We start from the raw sequence: 17,626 nt of genomic DNA on the forward strand, positions 1-17,626 counted from the left end.
AGTGATTCTGACGTGATTTTGACGAATGATTCTGATGAATGATTTTGACGAGTGATTCTGACGAGTGATTCTGACGAGTGATTTTGACAAGTGACTTTTACAAGTGACTTTTACAACTATAATAATAATAATAAAAAAAAAAGTAACTGTTCGCTGATAGGACTTGAACCCAAAATTCTGTGTCTTAAAGACAGTGTACTAACCACTGAGCTATAAACTCAGTTGTCAAAACTTGTGAGTTCTATTTGATTATATGATTTTCAGTGCAAACTTGTCTCAAACTCATTGGGACTTATGAACAGACTGCAAGCAAGTCAAATTCAAATGATGTTTGATTTTGATGTGTGAGTCTGACGTGTGACTTTCTTCAAACATCAGAATCAGAATCACAATGACTTTTAGTCACCCTAAGTATTTTCATGGTTGTTGTCATAAGACAAGAAAAGCTGCCAGTAATTCTCACTTGACTGGATAGCGCAATGGTAATGCATCAGCCTCTGAAACTACAGTATCAGAGTTCAAATTCTGATAGGAATAATAATTTCTTTTCTTTAATTATGCCTATTTAGCACACAAACTACAGGGTGTTTTACTTTTAATATCTGACACTCTGATTGTCATCCTGATGTGTTAAGAGTTTCAGACATGCTGTCTATTTGCATGGTAAATTACATAGCCAAAGTAAATTGGGGGGCACTTATTTACTACATATCTATTTCGAAGTGACTTTATATTTGCATAATTTCTTAAAGGGGTCTAATTATAAAATGTGTTTATAGTAATTTTTTATTTCCATCCACCCAAGTACTGGCTGCAAACTCCCAATTTACTTTGGCTACGTAATTTACCATGCAAATAGACAGCGTGTCTGAAACTCGTAACATGTCAGGATGACAATCAGAGTGTCAGATATTAAAAGTAAAACACCCCTGTAGTTTGTGTGCTAAATAGGCATAATTAATAAAAAAAAAAATTCTTCTTCCTATCAGGATTTGAACTCTGACACTGTAATTTCAGAGGCTGATGCCTTACAATTGCGCTATCCAGTCAAGTAATAATAGCTGTCAGCTTTTCTTGTCTTATGACATTAACCATGAAAATACTCAGGATGACTAAAAGTCATTGTGATTCTGATTCTGATGTTTGAAGAAAGTCACACATCAGACTCACACATCAAAATCAAACATCATTTGAATTTGGCTTGCTTGCAGTCTGTGCATTAATCCCAATGAGTTATAGACAAGTTTTCACTGAAAATCATATATGCAAATAGAAATCCAAAGTTTTCACAACTGAGTTTCCAGCTTAGTGGTTAGTGCACTTGCTTTGGGATACAGAATTTTGGGTTCAAGTCGCATCAGCGAAGATATTTTTTTTAAATTATTATTATAGTTGTAAAAGTAACTTGTCAAAGTCACTTCTCAGAATCACTTGTCAAAATCACTCGTCAGAATCACTTGTCAGAATCACTCGTCAAAATCACTCGTCAGAATCACTCGTCAGAATCACTTGTCAGAATCACTCGTCAAAATCACTTGTCAAAATCAATCGTCAGAATCACTTGTCAAAATCGCTTGTCAGAATCACTCATCAAAATCACTTGTCAAAATCACTCATCAGTATCACTCATCAAAATCACTCGTCAAAATCACTTGTCAGGATCACTTGTCAGAATCATTTGTCAAAATCACTTGTCAGAATCACTTGTCAAAATCACTCTTCAAAATCACTCGTCAGAATCACTCGTCAAAATCAATCGTCAGAATCACTCATCAGGATCACTTGTCAGAATCACTTGTCAGAATCACTTGTCAGAATCACTTATCAAAATCACTTGTCAAAATCACTCGTCAGAATCACTTGTCAAAATCACTTGTCAGAATCACTCGTCAAAATCACTCGTCAAAATCACTCATCAGAATCACTTGTCAAAATCATTTGTCAGGATCACTTGTCAGAATCATTTGTCAAAATCACTTGTCAGAATCACATGTCAGAATCACTTGTCAGAATCACTCATCAAAACCACTCGTCAAAATCACTCGTCAGAATCACTTGTCAAAATCACTCATCAGAATCACTAATCAAAATTACTCGTCAAGATCACTAGTCAGAATCACTAGTCAAAATCACTTGTCAGAATCACTCATCAAAATCACTCGTCAGAATCACTCGTCAAAATCACTTGTCAAAATCATTCGTCAAAATCACTCGTCAGAATCACTTGTCAGAATCACTCGTCAAAATCACTTGTCAAAATCATTCGTCAGAATCACTTGTCAAAATCACTTGTCAGAATCACTCATCAAAATCACTTGTCAAAATCACTCGTCAGTATCACTCATCAAAATCACTTGTCAAAATCACTTGTCAGGATCACTTGTCAGAATCATTTGTCAAAATCACTTGTCAGAATCACTTGTCAGAATCACTTGTCAAAATCACTCTTCAAAATCACTCGTCAGAATCACTCGTCAAAATCACTCGTCAGAATCACTCGTCAGGATCACTTGTCAGAATCACTTGTCAGAATCACTTATCAAAATCACTTGTCAAAATCACTCGTCAGAATCACTTGTCAAAATCACTTGTCAAAACCACTTGTCAGAATCACTCATCAAAATCACTCGTCAAAATCACTCGTCAGAATCACTTGTCAAAATCATTTGTCAGGATCACTTGTCATAATCATTTGTCAAAATCACTTGTCAGAATCACTTGTCAGAATCACTTCGTTAAATCACTCATCAAAATCACTTGTCAGAATCACTTGTCAGAATCACTTGTCAGAATCACTCATCAAAACCACTCGTCAAAATCACTCATCAGAATCACTTGTCAAAATCACTCGTCAGGATCACTTGTCAGAATCACTTGTCAGACAGGGTATTTAGCCTCAAACTGACATCATTCTGATGCTTGATTTTGATATCTGATCATGTCCTAAAATTGACACTGCACCCTCCCTGGTCCAGTGTTCATGGACATGGAAAATGAATGATCACTTTCTAAAAGACAAAATCTGTATGGCAGAATTCTAGAATTCTATTGATTCTTTTTTTGCAGATTCATAAAGCAGATCAGATCATTGCAATACTTCTGCAATGGGAAACTTTAAAATGTGTCATGAGAGGCGTGTTGATTAAGCATGGTTCAAAACTCAAAAAGGAGAGAACTCTAAAGGTAAATGACCTTTTGAGACAGATACACACACTTGAGGTCTCGCATAAACATACGTTGTCGCCTAACACTCTTGCAGAATTATCCAAAAAAAGGAATGATCTCAAGATCTTGCTAGACCAAAAATATCTAAGGCACAGGGAGCTAATTAAAAACTTTTTTTATGAATCGTCAGATAAATGTGGACGGGTACTCTCAAGGTTGCTTCGCCGTCGCTCTGTGGCGGCATACGTTCCATATATCAAAAAACAAAATGGGGAGGATGCTCATAATCCTACAGAAATCAGGAGGTAAATCTTGCAATTTAATCTACACCATCTGGTAAAAGTCCTGGCCCAGACTGATTTACTCCAGCATTCTATAAGTCCCTTAAAACTCAGCTATCCCCTGTTATGAACAAAACCTTTAATTCATTAAATGATAAGACATGTTTTGTCCCCCAATCTTTGGAAGCTCATATTAACGTTCTCCCTAAACCAGGTAAGAATCTTACAATCACAGCTAATTATAGACCCATATCATTAATAAATGTGGACATTAAAATACTCTCAAAAATACTAACAGAAAGACTTGCCCCATTGTTGCCCTCTCTTATAAATACTGATCAAGTAGGATCAAGTAGGATTTATTCAGGGCCGAGAGGCAAGAGACAACACTATTATGACCATGTTGCTAATCTCTAAAGCTAAAAGTAGCTCCATATCTATGGGCCTTTTACCTGTTGATGCAGAGAAGGCATTTGACAGGGTTCATTGGGGGTTTATGAAGGAGGCATTATGTCAAATAGGCATTGGACCACAATTTTTACAGTTAATTTTTTCCCTGTACTCTGGCCCTACTGCTAGAGTTAGGGTCAATGGAACCTTGTCCTCACCTTTTGCGATATGAAACGGGACTAGACACGGGTGCCCTCCGTCCCCCTTCTCTACGTGATAGTGATGGAACTCTTGGCCAATGCAATACGGAAAAACAGCAATATTCATGGGGTTAAAATAGGTACCAGGACATATAAGACAGCATTATATGCAGATGACCTTCTCCTCTATGTGTCTCAGCCTCAGACATCTCTTCCTGCTTTAATGAGGGAGTTTGATAGAAACTGAGTAATTTTAAAGTTAATTATTCAAAATCGGAGGCATTAAATGTATCGCTGTCACAGAGAGAAGTTGAACATGTAATGGATAACTTCCCTTTTAAAAGGAAGTCAAAAGCGATAAAATACTTAGGCGTGCTCATTTCTCCTGACTTTTCAAAACTTTTTGCACTAAATTACCAATCGCTTTTGGATCGTACATATAAAGACCTAATGAATAGCAGTAAAGTGAGACTATCCTGGTTTGGTAAAATGAACGCAGTAAAAATCGATATATTGCCCCGCTTTTTATACATTTTTCAAACTGTTCCCATTTCTCGCCATGCAGCTTCTTCAGCAAACTATGTACAGCATTAATCAGGTTTGTGTGGGGTAAATATAGACCCAGGATAAGTATGCAGAGATTAAACCGCCCTAAAATAGCCAGTGGAGCTGGATTGACGAATTTTAAAATATACTTTCAAGCTTCTGTTTTAGGTCACTTTATAGACTGGCATGTCAACTCTCTGACAAAACAATGGGTCACTATTGAGCAGGAAGGGGTGGGTGTTCCTTTGAAGCACCTTCCTTGGCTTTTTGCCTCTGATGTTTTCTCGATAGGAGGCTTGACAGAATTGACTAGGGGAACAATTAAAATTTGGCTTGCAACTATGAAAAAATACCATCCCTCTAGAACATTCAGCCCTCTTATGCCACTTTTCTCTAATCTTTCCTTTCCTCCTGGATATCTGAGAGAATCTTTCTTGGGATGGAGAGCTATGGAGGACACTCGCCTCCTACATATATTAGAAAATGGTAAAATACCGTCATTCAATACATTACAGGATAGGTCTCTGTCTAGAAAATTGCTGTGGATGGAATACTTACAGTTGCAATCATTCTTGTTTTCTCAGAGGATGGCACCCCCATTCCAGTGTATACCATCTTCTTTTAAGAGGTTATTCTTACAGGAATCTCCCCCCAATCATATAATATCCCTGCTTTATAATTATTTGATTGGGGAAAGTATCTCAGGAAAGTTACAATTTCAACACATGTGAGAACAAGAATTGAGGGTAGTCATATCTTCAACAGATTGGGAAAAAGGATTCTTGTTTACACACAAAATGTCGGTCACATGTTATGCGCAGGAGAAAAATTTCAAAACTATGGCAAGATGGTACCAGTATCCAGTAAAACTTCACACCATATTTCCGGCAGCCTCAGACTTATGTTGGCGATGTAAAGTGGAAAAAGGATCTATACTTCACATATGGTGGGAGTGTAGTAAGATCAAACCTTTGTGGGAAAAAATATTTTCCAATTATAATCTAATTACCGGAAGGAGGGTCGAAAATCGTCCTGAGAAAGCTCGGCTTTCTATCCTGCCCTCATCAATAGGATCTCAAAAAAATGAAATGGTTAATATCTGCAGAATGGAGGAACTTTCTGCTGACTTTAATGGATGTGCTGATAAATTCAGGAAGATCTGTAGTGTCTGGATTCTGTTTCAGGACTCATCAGAGTTTCACAGGCTGTTTGAGTGAGAGACTGATAAATTGGTGAATTGGATCTGTGTTGGTGCTGGGAACTAATTAGAGAGTCTAAAAGTGAGCCTTAGTTTATGTTCTCCTTCTCCTCTTCAATTCCCTAATCCTACCCTCCTTTCTTATCTTTCTTTCTCTTTTTCCTCTTCCCCCCTCACCACCCCTTCTTTTTTTTTCTTTTTTCTCTTTTTGTTTTTGTACTGTTGTATTGTTGATTTATGCAGTGGTCTGCACTGTTGGATATGATTAAAAGTAATGTTTACATTATTAGATAAGAGGTGTAGGAGTCTTATCAGAGAAGTGATAGAGAATATGTTATTTTGATCGCCATGATGACTAAACACCGGCATTTATTAATGTATGTTATATATGTTAATGTCTATTTCTATTTCAATAAAAAGAGATCATACTGAAATTTTATTGAATCCATTCTTCCCTCTACCCGTTAAATGCTCCCCGTGCCATTGGCTGCAACACAACCCCAAAGCATTGATTGATCCACCCCCATGCTTAATGGTTGGCGAGATATTATTTTCCTGAAATTCTGCGCCCTTTATCTCAACACGTACCTATGATCATTGTGGCCAAAGAGTTCTATTTTAACCTCATCGGTCCACAGTACTTGTTTCCAAAATGCATCCGACTTGTTTAGATGTTCTTTTGCATACTTCTGATGCTGATTTTTATGGTGAGGATGCAGGAGAGGTTTTCTTCTCATGACTCTTCCATGAAGGCCATATTTGTGCACGTGTCTCCGAACAGTAGAACAATGTACCACAAATCCAGGGTCTGATAAATCTTTCTGAAGGTCTTTTGCAGTCAATCGAGTGTTCTGATTTGCCTCTCTAGCAATCCTCAGGAAGTCTGTGTTTCTCATGATGTCATCTGTGTGACAGCGTGAGAAACACTGGCGGCTCTGATCGGCGGTAACATCGTTACCACCAGTTAGAGCACTGCAGGATCATGCTGTCACATGTCAGTGTGAGCCCGCAGCTGTGACTATGACCCACAGTAAAAAGCTTACCACGGGTCACAGGCGTTGGCTGATGAGTGCACTACTCCCATCAGATCAGCCTATGCCTGCTTTCACTAATAACGGCGAGAGCAGGCGCCGCTGATGGAAGTAGTCATCAGCCAGGGCCTGTTCTCAAAGTAAAATAAATAAATACATATTGAATAAAAAATAAAAAATACAGATATAGTCATCTATCATCTAACGCCTTGTCTCCCTCAGATGATCATGATCAGGCGACAACGATGGGAGTTTTAGTCAGCACCCGCAGTGTACATTATGTGTAAAATACAGAATTAAATAAAAAATCATTGTGGGCTACTGCCTATTATTCATAATCAGCAGAAGGAAATTCGCCCACTGTAGGCTGGTATTACTAATCCAGTTTAAGAGGTCATTAGGCCCAAATGTTCCCTGGTTTCACTGTTGGGATTGTATTGGGCAGGTGATGAGCAGTGCCTGGTTTTCTCCACACATACCGCTTAGAATTATCACCAAAAACTTTTATCTTCGTCTCATCAGACCAGGGAATCTTATTTCTCATAGTCTGGGAGTCCTTCATGTGTTTTTGAGCAAACTCGATGCAGGCTTTCATATGTCTTGCACTGAGGAGAGGCTTCCGTTGGGACACTCTGCCATAAAGGCCTGACTGGTGGAGGGCTGCAGTGATAGTTGACTTTGTGGAACTTTCTCCCATCTCCCTACTGCATCTCTGGAGCTCAGCCACAGTGATCTTGAGGTTCTTCTTTACCTTTCTCACCAAGGCTTTTCTCCCACAATTGCTCAGTTTGGCTGGACGGCCAGGTCTAGGAAGACATCTGGTGGTCCCAAACTTCTTCTATTTAAGGATTATGGAGGCCACTGTGCTCTTAGGAACCTTGAGTACTGCAGAAATTCTTTTGTAACCTTGGCCAGATCTGTGCCTTGCCACAACTCTGTCTCTGAGCTCCTTGGGCAGTTCCTTTGAGTTCATGATTCTTATTTGGTCTAACATGCACTGTGAGCTATGAGGTCTTATATAGACAGGTGTGTGCCTTTCCAAATCAAGTCCTATCAGTTTAATTAAACACAGCTGGACTCCAATGAAGGAGTAGAACCATCTCAAGGAGGATCACAAGGAAATGGACAGCATGTGACTTAAATATGACTGTCTGAGCAAAGGGTCTGAATTCTTGTTACCACGTGATATTTCAGTTTTTCTTTTTTGATAAATTTGCAAAAATTTCTACATTTCTGTTTTTTTCAGTCAAGATGGGGTGCAGAGTGTACATTAATGAGAAAAAATAATGAACTTTTTAGAATTTACCAAATGGCTGCAATGAAACAAAGAGTGAAAAATTTAAAGGGGTCTGAATACTTTCCATACCCACTGTATCTAATTTTGTTCGCATATTATGCAGTCATAGCAGCTTGCACCTGTTCACACTTGCTGTACATTCTGGTTGAAGGTGCCGATAAGCTTACCAGTTACATACAGTATATACACACACATATATATATATATATATATATATATATGTACATATATATATATATATATATATATACACAGCTCAAAAAAATAAGGGGAACACTTAAACAACAGAATATAACTCCAAGTAAATCAAATTTCTGTGAAATCAAACTGTCCACTTAGGAAGCAACACTGATTGACAATCAATTTCACATGCTGGTGTGCAAATGGAATAGACAATAGATGGCAATTATCAAGACACACTCAATAAAGGAGTGGTTCTGCAGGTGGGGACCACAGACCACATCTCAGTACCAATGCTTTCTGGCTGATGTTTTGGTCACTTTTGAATGTTGGTTGTGCTTTCACACTTGTGGTAGTATGAGACTGACTCTACAACCCACAGAAGTTGCTCAGGTAGTGCAGCTCATCCAGGATGGCACATCAATACGAGCTGTGGCAAGAAGGTTTGCTGTGTCTGTCAGCGTAGTGTCCAGAGGCTGGAGGCAACCAGGAAAAAGGCCAGTACACCAGGAGAGGTGGAGGGGGCCGTAGGAGGGCAACAACCGAGCAGCAGGACTACTACCTCTGCCTTTGTGCAAGGAGGAACAGGAGGAGCACTGCCAGAACCCTGCAAAATGACCTCCAGCAGGCCACAAATGTGCATGTGTCTGCACAAACGGTTAGAAACCGACTTCATGAGGATGGTATGAGGGCCCGATGTCCACAGATGGGGGTTGTGCTCACAGCCCAACACCGTGCTGGACGCTTGGCATTTGCCACAGAACACCAGTGTTACGCACACGTCCAGACTGACTGGCGCGAGCATGATTAGTGATCCCACTGGACCATGAACCGAGGAGTGCTTGGAGGGGTGTAACTAAGTATCAGCTCGGTCCAACCAAGGTAACACGGCGACTCAGTCGACTCCGTGAACCAGGGAGGAACCAAGCAGAGGTACCAGGTGCTACTCCAGGTCAGACCCCGGTCACAGCTGTTGACCCACACCGGGGAATGCAGGAACAGGCAGGTTAGGCTGGTATACAGACAGGTGGGTACTGGTAGGCATGGCTGGTATGCAGACAGGTGGGTATTGGCAGGCACGGCTGGTAAGCAGACAGGTGGACACTGGCAGGCACGGCTGGCATGCAGACAGGTGTGCACTGGTAGGCACGGCTGGCATGCAGACAGGTGGGTACTGGCAGGTAGGACCACAGGCAGGATAGGGACCTGTACAGACTGGGACACAGGAATGTAGCCGCAGGTGCAGTAGACAATCAGAGCAGACCAAAACCCGCAGATGCGGTAGACTAGCAGAGCAGAGCAAAACCCGCAGATGCGGTAGACAAGCAGAGCAAGACCAGCAGGTGCGGTAGACAAGCAGAGCAGAGCAAAACCCGCAGGTGTGGTAGACAAGCAGAGCAGAGGAAAACCCACAGATGCGGTAGACAAGCAGAGCAGAGCAAAACCAGCAGATGTGGTAGACAAGCAGAGCAGAGCAAAACCCGCAGATGCAATAGACAAGCAGAGCAGAGCAAAACCCGCAGATGCGGTAGATAAGCAGAGCAGAGCAAAACCCACAGGTGCGGTAGACAAGCAGAGCAGAGCAAAACCCGCAGGTGCGGTAGAAGAGCAGAGCAAAACCCGCAGTTGCGGTAGACAAGCAGAGCAAAGCAAAACCCGCAGGTGCGATAGACAAGCAGAGCAGAGCAAAACCAGCAGGTGTGGTAGACAAGCAGAGCAGAGCAAAACCCGCACGTGCGGTAGACAAGCAGAGCAGAGCAAAACCCGCAGGTGCAGTAGACAAACAGAGCAGAGCAAAACCCGCAGGTGCGGTAGACAAGCAGAGCAAAGCAAAACCCGCAGATGCGGTAGACAAGCAGGGCAGAGCAAAACCAGCAGATGTGGTAGACAAGCAGAGCAGAGCAAAACCCGCAGATGCGGTAGACAAGCAGAGTAGAGCAAAACCCGCAGGTGCAGTAGACAAGCAGAGAAGAGCAAAACCAGCAGGTGTGGTAGACAAGCAGAGCAGAGCACAACCCGAATGTGCGGTGAACAAGCAGAACCAGATAAGATACACACAAGATACTTGACTCGCCCCCTGGGCCGTGGGGCACTCGGGTCCGGGCAATTAGGGAAACGGTGGGAGTAGTAGTGGCAACCCGGTTCCGTGGCTCAGGGTGGTCAGGCCAATGGTAGTCTGCTACGTTCTGCTGATAATGTCCGACTACGCCACCCGTGGATTGCGGTTATTAGGAACCGCCGCTGCATGCAGACCGCTGGGGCTGATGAGGTGTGCAGCTAGGGTAGTGTGACTCCCCACGGGAAGAGTGCAGCCCCAGGGCAGTATAATGGATGGTGGGAGTGATGGTAGTGAGAATCCCAGTGCTGATAGTGCTGGAGGAGCAAGGAGCACACAGACAACAAGTTGCAGTCCAGGGTCTTTACTACAACAGGTAAACTGACCCATAAACAGTCCCGGCTAGGAGGGGACCTGGATGTCTGAGAGCAACGGGGAAATTGGCCCTGGTCAGGGTGAGGGTGTAGGCCTACCGTGCTTTCTGTGCTCCTTCTGGCTATCTCCTCGTTATAGGGTAACAGCCCACGTTTCCGAGCTTTCCGTGTATTCTCGCCTGTATGGCCTGCGACGTGGGTTCCTTTCTGCTCCCAGCCTTGTACTGCTTTACTGGTCCCTTCGGTTGTGGCAGGGCCTTCAGGCTTCTTAGGCCAAGGAATGTACAGTCCCTTGCGAACTGGTTCTCTGCTGGGGGATGTGGAATCCTTCCAGCCTCAGACACCAAAGTTTGGTTAAGTAAGTCTTTTCTCTGCCAAGACAGGCTCTCTTCGCCTCTTGTCTCTGGCTTGTGGCTCTCTCCTACTGCCACACTTCCTCTTAGGTGCAATCAACTTTCTGTCCCTGCTCTACTCTGGGACACGTCTCAAAGCTGAGACAGGCAATCCAGTTCTCTCTAACCCTGTCCCCAGTACCAGCTTTTATAGGGGCAGCCTGCTCCCCCTACTGGCCTGAGACAGGAGGCATTGCATGCTAATGTTCCCCTGACCAGAGAACCTCCCCCTTGCTCTCAGACACAGCTTTATTTACACTTGTGGCATCCAGGTAGGGTGACACATTCCCCCCCTAGTGAAATTTAGTACTCCGGGACTAAACAGTAAACAAAAACAATATGCATAACAATAAAACATTAATAGACAGATGACGCACAAATTGAGTTCTTAAGGTCACAGTGTGGCCTGTGACCGGGTGTCCATATCACCAGAACAACGGGAGCCTTAACCAGGTGGGGGTCTGTCCTACCCCAAGTCCTTTACAGTCTTAGTTCATTCCTGGGTTAGGCTCAGAATGCAGTCCACACAAGGTCCCGGTTATAAAAAGTCCATAACTTTTGAGTCCTTACGGTAACTGCAAAAAACTGAAACAGAGTATTACCAAACATGCATGTAACTTTGCAAACGATTCAACATTTGGCAACAGGGTTATTTACAATTTAGTACACTCTATATTCTCCAGCGAGCGGGTATCTGTCCCTTTGTGCTCCTGGTTGACCTCCTTAACCCACTGTCTGGTGGTGGACCAACCTGGCTTTCCCCACTAGCGTTAGGGGTACAGCTACCAGCTGGGTGTACAGGTAGGGCAGGCAGCTGTCTGCGGGTCCTTTGGCTTACCGCAGGCATGGCAGGCTCACTGTCAGCAGAGGGTTGACTCTCCTGGGCTGCTGGTACAGGCTCTTCTGCTTCTGGAACCGCTTGCTCCTCTTCACCTTCCGGCTCTGGTGTTGGTTGTTGCTGTGCCGGTTGCAGGAAATGCAGGACAGGTACCACTATGGCATCATTTATGCGCGTCCAGGACTGAGGGAACTCTCCGAGCACGGTGCTGATCATTTCTTCCTTGTCCTCTGCGGGTTCAAGGTCACTCTGATCCTCTTCTGCACTACGGAGTTGCTCGGGGCATCTTTTGAGGTGGTCCCTGGAGACGACACTAGTGGTTTCTCCTCCGTCCTTGGTGATTACGCACACTTTTGGGTTGTCGTGGTCAGACTGCAGTACGGTGTAGGGTTCCCTTTCCCACTGGTCGTCCAACTTATGTAGCCTTCTTTTTCGCTTTAGGACTTGCTCACCAGGTTCTAGGGGACCAGCAGGGGCGTGTTGATTGAAGAGTCTTTCTTGCTTCTCTCTCACCTGGGCCAGGCTCTTCTCCACACTCTCCTGTACCTTCTTGTACTGCAGTTGCCTTTCCGTATCCCAGTCCGCATCCGGGGAGGTGTCCTCAGGTATTAGGACTCCCATCTCCAGGTCTACGGGCAGCTTACCTGGTCTAGCTCGCATCAGGTAAGCCGGGGTGCAGTTTGTAGCGTTCACCGGGATGTTGTTGTACATGTCTACCAGGTCCGGCAATTTTTCTGGCCACAGGCTGCGTTCCTCCAGGGGCAACGTCTTCAGGAGATCAATGACTATATTGTTCATCTTCTCACACATCCCGTTGGTTTGGGGGTGGTAAGGCGTTGTCCGTATTTTCTTACAGCCATAGAGGTTGCAGAACTCCTGGAAGATTTCAGCCTCGAACGCTGGACCCTGGTCTGTCAGGACCTGTTCCGGATACCCGTGTGGACGGCAGAAATATTGCTGGAAGGCTCTGGCCGCTGTTTGGGCTGTCAAGTCCTTTACCAGGACCACCACTAGAAAACGGGAATAGTGGTCCACGATTGTCAGGGCATAGATGTATCCTGACCGGCTGGGAGCCAATTTGACATGGTCCAGAGCTACCAGCTCAAGAGGCTGCGTGGTGACGATGGGCCTCAAGGGTGTCTTCTGGCTGGTGCGGTCCTTCCTCCTTAGGTGACAAGGGCCACAGTCTCTGCACCAGTTTTCTACAGCTCCTCTCATGCCGACCCAAAAGAACCTTCCTCTTAGTAGGAACTCCAGTTTCTTCCAACCGAAGTGTCCCGCTCTGTCATGGTAAGCTCCCAGGACCATAGCTGCATCTCGCCTTGGGACCACGACTTGCCAGGTCAGCTCGTGCGTCCGGTGGTTGACAATCCTTCTGCACAACTTGCCTTCGTAGAGGAACAGCTTGCTCTTCTCCTTCCATAGCTGCTTGGCTTCCTCTGGGGCATCTGGATCTAGGCGGGCGTCTTCCCGGGTCAGCAGATCTTTCACCAGGCGGACAGCAGGGTCACGATCTTGGGTTTCGGCCCAGCTGTGGGAGGTAGGGGATTCATCATCACAGTTGTTAGATCCTCCTCCTTCACGCGGTGAGAGTGTTGAGCGGCTCCATATCGGTGAAACGCGGGGAGTTCTACCTCTTCCAGCTCTTCTGGGTCTTCGTCACCTTCAGGTAAGTGAGGCATTCTTGATAGGGCGTCCGCGTTGGCGTTGGTTTTGCCTGCCCGGTACTTGATCACGAAGTCATAGTTGGAGAGACGGGCCATCCACCGCTGTTCCAGGGCACCCAGTCTTGCATTGTCCAGGTGTGTCAACGGGTTGTTGTCCGTGTACACGGTGAACTTTGCGGAGGCCAGGTAATGCTTGAAGCGTTCCGTCACGGCCCACACCACCACCAAGAATTCCAGCTTGAAGGAGCTGTAATTCTCCGGGTTCCTTTCGGTGGGCCTCAACTTCCGGCTGGCGTATGCGATCACCCGTTCTCTGCCCTGTTGGTTTTGGGACAGTACAGCTCCCAGTCCCACATTACTGCCATCTGTGTGGAGAATGAAAGGCTGGCCATAATCAGGGTAGGCCAGGATCTCATCCCCAGTGAGGGCCAACTTTAGCTGGCGGAAGGACTCCTCTTCCGGTTTATCCCACTTGAAGGGTGGCTTTTGACTTCTGGACTTGGACTGTCCGATCAGGAGGTCCTGCATTGGAGCTGCCATCTTAGTGAACCCGGGGATGAACCTTCGGTAGTAGCCTACCAACCCGAGAAACTGTCACACCTCTTTGATGTTCGAGGGGCTTGGCCAGCTCTTGATTGCCGTGACCTTGTCAGGGTCGGGGGCCACTCCTTCCGCGCTTACCACGTGCCCTAGGTACTGGACCTTTGGTTTCAGCAGGTGGCACTTCGATGGTTTCACCTTCAGGCCATAGCCTGCCAGGGCTTCGAACACCTCAGCCAGGTGCTTGAGATGGTCCTCGTAGGTCTTCGAATAGACGATCACGTCGTCCAGGTAAAGGAGGACCGTCTCGAAGTTTCGGTGCCCTAGACAGCATTCCATCAGCCGCTGGAAGGTCCCTGGTGCGTTGCAGAGCCCGAAAGGCATACAATTGAACTCACTCAGTCCCATCGGGGTGGTGAAGGCGGTCTTCTCCTTGTCAGCCTCTGCCACAGGAACCTGCCAGTACCCGCTAGTAAGGTCCAAAGTAGAAAAGAAGTTAGCAGATTTTAGTGCGGCTAAAGACTCTTCTATTCTAGGCAGCGGATATGCGTCTTTGTGGGTGATACGGTTGATTTGTCTATAGTCCACGCACATTCTCATGGTGCCGTCTTTCTTTTTGACCAGAACCAAGGGGGCTGCCCAGGGGCTACAGCTATCTCTAATGACCCCAGCTTCTTTCATTTCCCACAGCATACCCTTGGCGTTCTGATAATGTGCAGGGGGTACAGGTCTGTGCCTCTCTTTTATTGGTGGGTGGCTCCCTGTGGGGATGTGGTGTTCTATCCCTTTTACTCTGCCGAAGTCTAGCGGGTGCTTACTAAAGACTCTCTCGTACTCCTGTACCACCCGGTAGACTCCTTGTTTTTGGTGCAGGGGAGTGGAGTCAGCACCCACGTGGAGTTTCTGGCACCAGTCCTCCTTTTGTTTCTGGGAGCCATTACCCTCCGCCTGAGGAGATGGAGGCAAGGGTTCCACGGCCCTGATAGCGTGGTGTTTGACAACAAACAGTTTGGCGAGTGTAGCGTACCTGGGTAAGTGTACTTCCCTCTCCCCAATGTTGAGGATGCGGACGGGCACCCTCCCATGACGGACATCAACCACCCCCCGGGCTGTCAAAATGGTGGGCCTGCTGTCTGAGTACACGGGTTCTACCATGGCTTGGTAGTCTCTACCTCTCAACCCGATTGCAGTCTGACACCAGATCATCATTTCACTTTTGGGAGGCATGGAAATGGGGAATGGGTCACTCAATCTTACGCTACCGATCTCACCACCAGACAGTTCTACCTGCTGCCGTCTCATCAGGGCTTTTATCTCCTTGTTGAGGACTCTCTGTTGGCTGGAACTAGCATTCACTGCCACCTGTTGTAGAATTACAATTACTTCTGAAAGACAATTTTCAATTATGTTAGTACCCACAGTTATTTTAGGGTGACTTTCATGACGGTCAATGTCCACAATAATCACTCCCTGTGCCGGCAGTTCAACTTTACCAATTTTAATGGTCATCTCCTTGAACCCCATCTGCGGCACGGGTAAGCCATTACTGGCGATGATGCTCAAGTTACTGTCTGGATACCGTGTGATATCAGCATCAGTCCAATACTGCTTAAAAAGTACATAAGGGATTGTGGTTACTTGCGACCCAGTATCCAGCAAGGCGCTCATGGGGATACCGTCCAGCACCACGGGTAAAACCGGGCGCCCCCCAACGTACTTATCACGCCAATTATAAGGGCCTGGTGATCTTATGCCTGGGGGTTGGCCCTCTGCCCCAGGTTGGACCCGTTTAAATTACAGTACCTGGAAATGTGTCCGGGCAGGTTGCAACGACGGCAAATGGGCTGTCCATCCTCTGCGTAGCGGTCTGTGGGCCTCCCTCGGAACGACGGGATCCTCCTCTGTCGACGCCACGGGACATCCTCCGGACTTGAAGCCAGCTTGATGGGTCTTGACGGGTCCACTTGCAACGCCTGGACGGTCCTGGTCAACGCCGCGACGCTCCTGGTTAGCTCCTGGACTTGGTGGCGCAGGCCTTTCGACGGGGCTTGGTTCAGGGCCTGTGCATCAGCCTCCACGGAGTCCATAGAGGAGGGCGCCGCCTCCTGGTGGTAGGTGATAGCAGGGCGCCGGGGGTTTATAGCGCCACTGGTTGCAGATTCACGGAGCACCCTTATGGCCCTGTCCTTAAATTGGGCAAAGGTCAGGTCGGGGTTCTGAAAGAACATGAGGCGCAGCTGGGCCCTGTGGGCGCTGGACAGCAGACCTTCTATGAATTGTTCTGTTAGCAGTTTGTCCGTTTCCTGCACACTGCCAGGGTCAGTTTGTTGGATAGTCCTCAAGGCTTCCTGCAGATTTTGGGCATAGTCTCTGATGCTGTCCTGTGCCCGCTGCTTACATCCATAGAACCTCATTTTAATCTCAGCGGAGGTACGTGTGTCAAAGGTACCCCGCAGCCGGGCCAGAATACCCTTCACTGTCCTTTTCTCCGCAGTGGACCATGATTTTACCTCCCTTTGGGCTGCGCCAGTTAACTGCCTGTCAATATGCTGACCTTCTGTTCCTCTGTCAGGGGGTAAACTTGGAACAAACTATACAGTCTTTCCTTGAAGTCAGTTAGGGCATGGGGCTCCCCTGAGTATTTGGGCAGCCAGGCCGCTCCAGGGATGTAGGGCAAGGAAAAGGGCATCACCGCTGCTGCAGCTGCGTTGGTGGTAGTGGGCGCCTCTGTGTCCGACATCTTTCTACCCCCCTAGTGGACCGTGGCCTACCTTCCGACGATCCTCTTCTGTAGGCCGCGGCTCCGCTGCTGCTGCTATGGACGAGGACCTGGCGTTGCGTCCTGATGACGTCAGCGTCGCTCTCTCTCCCTTCCAGGACCTTGCGCAGCGTAGGTGCGTGGGGCGGAGCTTCGGATCTCGCGCGGTTTTGACGTCCACGCCCCTCTTCTTCCCGCGCGGCGTCCTGGCGATGGCGTCCGATGGCGGGAAACAGCTGCAGATGGCGGGAAGACGGCAGAAGACGGCGGGAAAAGGTCCAAGATGGCGTCTGATGGCGGGAATCCGCTCCGGATGGCGGGAAACGACTCCAGACGGCGGGAAACTTCGCCACAGATAAGTTACAAAAGTCTTTTTCAGGCACGCAGTACCCGGTGGTTGCGGGTACGAAATCCTGCCGACTACGCCAAAGCTGACTCGCCCCCTGGGCCGTGGGGCACTCGGGTCCGGGCAATTAGGGAAACGGTGGGAGTAGTAGTGGCAACCCGGTTCCGTGGCTCAGGGTGGTCAGGCCAATGGTAGTCTGCTACGTTCTGCTGATAATGTCCGACTACGCCACCCGTGGATTGCGGTTATTAGGAACCGCCGCTGCATGCAGACCGCTGGGGCTGATGAGGTGTGCAGCTAGGGTAGTGTGACTCCCCACGGGAAGAGTGCAGCCCCAGGGCAGTATAATGGATGGTGGGAGTGATGG

The sequence above is a fragment of the Phyllobates terribilis genome, unplaced genomic scaffold (genome assembly GCF_046119375.1).
Source record: "Phyllobates terribilis strain yellow unplaced genomic scaffold, ASM4611937v1 Scaffold_3__8_contigs__length_932513732, whole genome shotgun sequence".
Lineage (NCBI taxonomy): Eukaryota > Metazoa > Chordata > Amphibia > Anura > Dendrobatidae > Phyllobates > Phyllobates terribilis.